Here is an 8,895-nt window from a genome sequence, read left to right as displayed (position 1 = left end):
AGTTCTGAACCTTTTCCTATGCTTAGTAAATTTCATTATCTCTAACACTCCTGATCCCACTACCCTAGTTACTGTGTCAATCCATCTTCTCAAAGGTCTTCTTCTCTTCCACTGTCCTCCTATCCTTCTAGGCATAATGTTTTTCTCCAAGGATTGGTCTCTCCTGACAACATGTCCAAAGTATGTAAGATGGAGATTAAAAATCCTTTCCTCCAAGGAGAAATTCGGTTTCATTCTCTCCAAGATAAATCTGTTTGTTCTCTTGTCAGTCCATAGAATGTTAAATACTCGTCAGCATCGCAATTCAAAGGCATAGATCCTTCTTCTGTCATCTTTAGTAATTGTCCAGTTCTCTGATGTACAGCAAGTAATTGCAAAGACTATAGCCTGAATCAGGTACAGCTTAGTCTCTTTACTGTTATTGTTGTTCATTAGTACTTTGAAGAAGACCCTGGCAGTAGATTTTCCGATTGTAATTTGTCTTTTGATTTCCTGACTACTGGTGCCAAGAGTGTTGGTGGTTTTCTCAGTGGTACTGAACAATCTAAAATTATTAACAATCTCAACTTCTTTGCCCATATATGATAGTGCTGCCAATCAGTGCAGGGGTGAATCTTTCTCTTCTTCATGTTAAGCTTTAATCCATTTTGAAGACTATAATCCTTGACCTTCTGTAGCAAAACATTTAGGCCCTCATCAGTTTCAGCAAGAAAGGTTGAGCCATCTGCATAATTGTTGTTGATGAGTCTTTCTCCAACCCAGCTGCCACGAATATTCCAATCCTGATTGAAAAGGTATGCAGGCAGCACTCATTTCTGACCCAAACCTTTCCTGATGAACTATACAGTGTTTCCTTGCTCTGTTCTGATCACTGCTTCCTGAGCACAATAAGGCATTCTGTAATTCCCATTCTTCTCATAGTTAGACACAATTTATTGTGATCCACACAGTTAAACATCTTTGCATAGTAAATGAAACATATATTGCCATTTCTCTAGTACTCTCTGCTTTCAGCCAACATCCATCTGACATTTGTTATGATGTCCCTGGTGTCACAGCCTCATCTAAACCCAGCTTGAATTGCTTGCATTTCTCTGTCAATGAACATTTCCAGTCGTTTTTATATAATCTTCAGCAGGATTTTTCTTGCATGTGATATTAGTGATATTGTGCAATAATTTCCAAACTCTATTGGATCACCTTTTTTGGTAATGGAAGTAAATGTGAATCTCTTCCAGTTGGCTGGCCAAGTAGTTGTCCTCCAGATTTCTTGGCACAACTGGGTTACAATCTTCTTGGAAGCGTCAGCTTCTTAAAGTATGTAAAAATTAATATTCTATAAATTCCTCTGGTCTTTAGTTTGACACAGATAGTTGTAGAACACTTGAACATATGTAACACAAAAGAAGAAATTAAGCAGATCATATTCTTACTGGCTGAGGAATGGGACTGACATTGTCTGGGGCTTGAGTAGTCTCTTGTGCTGACTTAGATTTTGGAAGATGCTGAGGTCTGGGATTTGGTTTGAGGAGAGTAATATATATTACCAGGCTGATATGCCCCAGGGCAGGAAAGAGAAAATCCTATCACCAATTATAATTAAATTATTTCAAAAAATTGAAAAAGAAGGGACACTCTCAGAGTAATTCAATAAAGTAAGCATAACCTTAATACCATGGCCAGGCAAAAATATTAACAAAAAAGAAAACTATAGACTAATATTTGTCATGAACATAGATGCAAAAATTCTTAACAGAACCCTGGGCAAGTGGGATTTATAACAGATATACAAGAATGGTTCAACATAATAAAAACAATCAACATAATTCATCACATTAACAAAGCAAAAATAAAAACCACATAAACCTAGTAATTAATACATAAAAGGCCTTTGACAAAATCTAACACCCCTTTCTGGTTAAAACACTCATCAAAATAGGAATAGAAGGGAATTTCCTCAATATAGTGGACAGTATATATGTAAAATCAAGAAACAATTTCATTATCAATTGAGAAAGACTAAAAACATTCTCCTTGTGAACAGTGACTATACAAGGATGCCCACTGTCACCACTCCTATTAAGTATTTAAAACGGCAAGTGTAGGAAATAAGAGACTTCCAAGACACAAACGTTTTTGTTCTTTTTAATTCATTTTAATGAACATTTACAGAGATTTTGGGTTTTCTTTCATTCATTGTTGCACTATTTTCTCTACCCCCCTCCCAGTTCGTTCCCCTTCCCCCTCCCTTGAAAATCTGTTTTAATTGTCCCATTGGCACAGTGCTTGTCAAAGCCAGTTCTGTTTAATCTCCTTTGTCAGGACACAAAAGATTTTTACAAAGAAAACTATAAAACACTTCTGTGAGAAACAATAGAAGACCTAAATAAATGGAAACATACTCTCTGTTCATAGAAGGCCTAGCTTATGATATAAAGAGGCTGCAAAATATAGTCAGAAATACACAACCAGGAAAAGATAATGATGAATGAGACTTTCTAAAGATTAAATCTCTTGATGCATCAAAGACTTTTTCCAGTAGGGTGAAAAGAAAACTTACTGACTGGTGGTGGGGAAGGGGAGGGGAACAATCAAAACAAAACATTTGGCAAAAACATCTCAGACTAGGGTCTCATAACAAAAGTTTACAGAATACTACTGGGCTTTCAGAAGACTGATGACACAATTACAAAATGGGCAAAATACATGAAAAAACTTTTCACAGAAAGATATACTGAAGGCCAGATAACAAATGAAGAAATAATCCAAATCACTGGCTATAAGAGAGATGCAAATCAAAACCACAATGAGATTTCATTTCACCCCAGTAGCAGTGGCAAAGTTCAACAGGACAGCAAACGATAAATTTTGGAGAGGATGCAGTAAAGTTTGAACTCTCAGATACTGATGATGAGGTTGTAAAATGGCATAACCACTCTGGAAGTCAATTCGCATTTAATCTATTTCTTCCTCTTTGGCTTAGGTTGTTGGTGCATATATTTGAATGATAGTGATATTAATAGGTCTTCCTTGTATGTGTATGGATATTGTCCTATTCACTCACAACATTGTGTTTCAGGACAGATCTAGGAATGGTCTTTTTTACTATGAATGTGAGCCCATTTTTATTCTCTTTTTCATTTTAAACATAGTAGATCAAGAGACAATGGTGCTGAAGGAAGAAGTTCAGCTTCTTTGAAGTAATTGGCAAAAAACAAGTCCCCAAGAATTTTTTTTTTTATTATTTTTATTTTGAAGCTCCATTTTACACATTTAGTGCATAAGGCCAGGAGGGACCAGTTCTTGGATAAGGATATCATGCTTGAAAGGATGCAGGGATATCACAGGAGAGGAAGACCCTGGGTGAAATGGATTGATATAGTAACTGGGGTAATAAGGAGAGCTGTACAGAATTTAGTGAGACTGGCACAGAATAGGGCAGCCTTGAGAATGGTTGTGCATATGGTCACTATGTGTCGTAGGTGACTCAAAGACACATAACAACAAGAACAATTTCCCCTCATCTTACTAATGCCATTATTAATGAATGATCACTTTATTGCAATACCAGTTGTCCTCAGTTGATTCCAACTCCTGGTGATTTCATTTGTGTTATTCTAGAGTTTTACTTCACTGTGTTTGAATGAATGTATTTTCAGATGTAGATCACCAGGACTTTCTTTCAAAATACGTCTGGGTAGACCTGAATGCCTTACCTTTCAGTGAGGAGTAGAGTAGTGTAATTGTTTGTAGTATCAACCTGCATAAAATTGTCTTTCCTTTGTTGTGTGGTTCATTTTGTCTTTCACATGGACCAGTAAAAAATCTGGTAAAGAGGAAAGAAAAAAGACAGAAGAGAAAGAAAAGAGAGAGAGGGATATCAGAGAGACACTAAACATTACACTAAAGCATCAAGAAGCCAAAACAAATGGAAGGAATCAGAAAATTTTTATGGTGCTGAACAGAAATTTTTAACTGACAGCCTGTCAAGATAAAGCAAAGTACTATAAGGAAATGTGGAAAATGCTGGAGTCAGAAAATAAAAATCAATGAACTCCCTAGGCATTTCTTAAGCTGAAGGAACAGGAAAACAAATTCAAGCCTCAAGTTGCAATACTTAATGGGCAAAATATTGAATGATCGAGGAAGCACCAAAATAAGATAGAGGGAATACATGGAGTCACTCTACCAAGAAGAACTGGCTTGACATAGAATTTCATTAAATAACATATATTCATATGGATGAGGATATTTTAAATGAATTTTTAAAAATAATTTATCAACTATATTCATAATATGCAATGACAGCAGTATTTTTTTTATCTTGATGTAGCATGTGTGGTTTATGGCACTTCTTGCACACTAGTAGTGGTCACTGTAGGGAATGTCCTGTATTTGAACTTTTGCAGGAACAGTCATATATTTACCCTGTCTGGTTAAAGGCAGGCTAATTCTTCAAAAATAAGAGATATCAGTTGCACCTTTCAACTCAGAAGCAAAGAAGAAACAATAATTGAATTCGTGTAGATGACAAATTATTATAATAAAATGTTTGATTCACTGAGGTTTGCACTTTACAAATTAGGCCATAAACAAGCTTAGGTCTTTGTTAGTCCTACTTGCCTGCCAATTCTACAAAGCTATTCCCTCAAATGTAGTGGTAAAACCACTCTCTAAGAGTTATACAAAAAGGTACAAATCAAGAAATTTTAAAAAATCATTCTGATGAAAGAGTCTCTATGACTAGGAGCCTTGGAACATACTCAAATCCAGTAAAAATGATCAGCTAATATATACATCAAGATCTTGTTGTGTACCTTCGAGTCAGAAACAACCCATAGTTGAGCCTCCAGGGAATTTTCAATGGCAGTTAATTGCACAGGCAAAGTTAATCTCCCGTGGAGCAGCTGGTGGATTTGAACAACATGCATACAGGATTGTGGCACAGCTTCTTGCCACTAGGCCACCAGTCTTCTCTATTCATCAAGATATCACTGAAAAGAATAAGAACCTACTTAAACTATTTCAGTTTTCTCTTCCTTCATTTATTTAAATCCTTATCAATCACATTTCTGAAGTTACAAGCATCACAATATTAGGAACCTGAGAAACTCAGCTTCAAGATTTGGCAGAACAGCAAGAGATACAAATGTGTAAGAAATATTATCGTTATCATGTGTAAACTTTTATAAAAGAAGCATTTCATATTATAATAGAAATTTAATTAGCAGAGAGAAGGAAACATACATTAGGGTTAGGGTTAGAGTAATTAAAAAAAGGATGTTTGGAGGAGATTTTATTTGACCTTGTTCTTCAGGATTAACGCTTGTAGTTACTTCTAACATTATTTGTTCATGTTGTAAGGAGTGACCAGTTCTTGGAAAAAGACATCATGTTGGGAAAACTAGAGGATCAACAAAAGGTAGGAGAATGCTCAAGGAGATTAATTAACACAGTGATTTCTCATTATATTGCCTGAGCATGACAGAAACCATGGCAGTGGTAGAAGATTGGGCAAGGGTCTGCTATTTTGACTAGAGGGTTGCTATGATCTGTAGTCAGCTTGACTGAAGGCTTCTAAGAGGAAGAGTAACAAATTGTAGCTTCTAACTGGGACCTAAATAATTGTCAATGATATTTGAAAGGTATTATAAAACACAAATTGTTTGTTATCACTCATTATTAACATGACATGGACTTATTTAGAGCTGACAATCTTACCCAAGAATGAGACAATTTTCAAGTAGAAAGGCTCAAAGATATTTAGGTGGAAAAGTGCGCGTAATTCAATGTGACCAGATGTGGGGGAATTTCTAATAGGGAGCTCAGGTGACCTAGTGGTAAGAAGCTGTGCTGTATTCCCAAAGGCACACAGTTTGAACCCACCAGCTATTCCATGGCAGAAGGCTGGACAATCAACTCCTATGTGATTTGTTGTTGTTGTTGTTAAGTGCTGTCAAGTTATTGATAACTCATAGCAACCCTATGAACGAAAGACCTGAACATTTTTATAACTTTCATCGTTTCTCCAGGTTCATAGTGTTTCCAGAGGCAAGCTATTTCGGAAGTGGATGCCACTCCTGTTTCCAAGCTTGTCTTAATCAGGGAGCTCCACCAAACACTGTCCACCATGGTTAACCATTATTGAATTTGACACACCAGTGTCACAATGTTTAGCATCACAGCAACCACGAATCACCTCTGTACAACAAATGGACAGACCACTGCTATACCACTTAGAAGAATATTGACCAAAAACAATTAAAACCAGGCTTTAGGGCTGCAGATTAAAATCACCCACCTCTGGCTTGGTAGCATCGCTTTCTAGGCCAACTGAGCTCTCTCTATTGTTAAGGGCCATCCACTGAAAAGTCAGCTATGAGTCGGTTCCAATCTGATGGCACACAACAACTACTTAATCTGAGTGCTTATTGGATGGATGGCAGCTTATAGTATAAAATTACATTAAAGAAGTAAAAGAAAGTTTGTAAAGATCCTGAATGGCAAATGGAGACTAGCTAGTTCATTGACTTCTCCTTAGGCAAAAGATATAAATATATTTTTAATTACTTCTTCCATCATCTTTCTTAAAGCTTGGCTATCATGAATAATTCATCAGAAACTTGCTCACTTCTGGGTACTTAAAAATATAGTACAGTTCTTGAGAGAGTTGATTCCACTAAATTAATAAACAGCTTTAAGTACCTTGTTAAAGTATGTTATATGCCAATGAGTAGGAATCAACTCAAAGTTGATCCTCCAGTGAGTTTTCAGACACCAAATCTCATGGGAGAACATTGACTATCTTTCTCCCATAGACCAGTTTGTGGGTTCAAACCACCTGCCTTTGGGTTGGCAACATAACTCTTTACCCACTAGGCTGAATTTTTCAAAGTGTAAAATAATTACCACGAAAATGTAAAATGGGCATGTGAAATAATTGAAGTCACAAGTAAGATGTTGAAACTCTGAAATGAGACTTGGAAGACCTTGTTATTCAAAAGTAATTAAAAAGAAAAGCAAGCCAAAGGAACTTGATACACAAGTGACTAAAATCTAGAGGATATAAACCGTAGCATTTGGAGTATTTCCATCAGTGAAAAAAAATGTATCTTCATTGAACAAAAATCTGCAAGTATCAATCATAGTCATAAATTAAAGCATTAAACAAAATGTACAAGCCAATCACAACCCTGGAAAAATACTTAGTCAATGTTTTTGTTTATTTATAAGTTCCAACTATTTTTTTTTCCAGAAAACATGTTTAAAAATATACCATGACTCCTTTTAAGATATGTCTATGTTTAGAGTTCCTTTTAGGAAAAACATATCAAATGTTGGTGCTGTATTGTGCTGTCCAGTAATCTGAGACACATAATGACCCTATGTAAAATAGCCCTAAACCCTGCTCCTATGCCAATCTTATTGTCTCTGACCACAGTCATTGAATCAATCCATCACATATATCACTGAGGAATTTCTATTTTTTCAGAATAAAATGAGTAAAATCTGGATGACTGTTGGGAGAAAACAGTACAGTTAGAGATAGAGGTGAGGTTTAATAGAAAAACATTATTCTATATTTTATTTTTAGTTAAATATTTTTCTTGCATTTAAAATTATATAAATATTTCAAATAGTGTTTTTCTTATTAGATATGAACTTTGTATAAATATCTAACTAGTTTCCCCCTACTTTGGAAAAGAAAATAAATTAAAGATAATTTCAGGGATTCAGAAATCTTTGGAATCTGATTATTTATTTGCATATCAAGAGGCTCGGCTTCCCTTTGAGTACTTATTGTCTTTATTAATTAAATATTTTGTTTTCTTGACAAACAGATCAGTTTGTGCCATACAGCCTTTCTAATTAATTTTCCATGTAAAATTTCTGATAACTATTGTTTTCTCCTGCTTTTTATTACCCATATAGAACAACATTAGTCCATTTACAGTTGCACTGCTGGATTTATTCCCCATTCCTGCTCTGTGAGAGAAAGATGAAAGGTCTCCTTTCATGTGATAGATATTGGAATCACATTGGAGAGTTAGTCATGGGTCAGAACCTACTTGATAGGAAAAGAAGGTAAAGAACTCTTCTTGGAATGAAATAGAAGCTTGAACTTTTAATTTAAGGACCAATCAATCAAGATATATTGTTTTTGTTATGTGTCATTGAGTCAGAACTGACTATAGGTGACCCACAAGTGAGTTTTCAGAGACTATAATTCATACAGCAAGAGACTGTCTATCTTTCTCCACAGATCACTTGGTGGACTTGAACACTGCACCTTTCGATTTTCAGTGCAACCCCTTACAACAAGGCCACCAGAATTCCAATAAGATATACTCACCAAATAACATAAATGTTTGAATATATGAAGAAGAATGTGACATCAAGATGGTATAAAAACTCATAACAACCTACAGTATTCAGATGGCACATCCTGAAAAGAAATTAAAAAAAAAACCAAACAACTTACTGAAGAAGATCAAAGCCTTCAAAACTTAAGAAAACAAAAATCCTCACATCTAGATCAATTTCACGATAAATGGACAAAAAGTACATGTTATCAATAATTTAATTTAATAATAATTTAATAATAATTTAACTTGAATCTGCAATTTACACCCATGGAAACAGTAATTAAGAATAAAATTAAAGCAACTAGAATAAAAACTTAAAATTCTAAAATAAATAGTCTCAATGATACCAATATTGTGACCTATGATTTTTTCGTTAAGAAAAAATTGTTAGATTTTTCTGGAACCTACCTGTACTTCCAATCATATGGATATCAGACTTTCATTTTACTATCATGTCCAGGGACTTACAAATTTGAGTAATTAAGAACAAAGGATCCCTTTTAGATATGACCATTCTATTATCCAAAAA

This window comes from Elephantulus edwardii, unplaced genomic scaffold (assembly GCF_000299155.1).
Source record: "Elephantulus edwardii isolate Elephantulus edwardi_28Jun2011 unplaced genomic scaffold, EleEdw1.0 scaffold00500, whole genome shotgun sequence".
NCBI lineage: Eukaryota > Metazoa > Chordata > Mammalia > Macroscelidea > Macroscelididae > Elephantulus > Elephantulus edwardii.
This window is presented reverse-complemented; position numbering follows the sequence as displayed.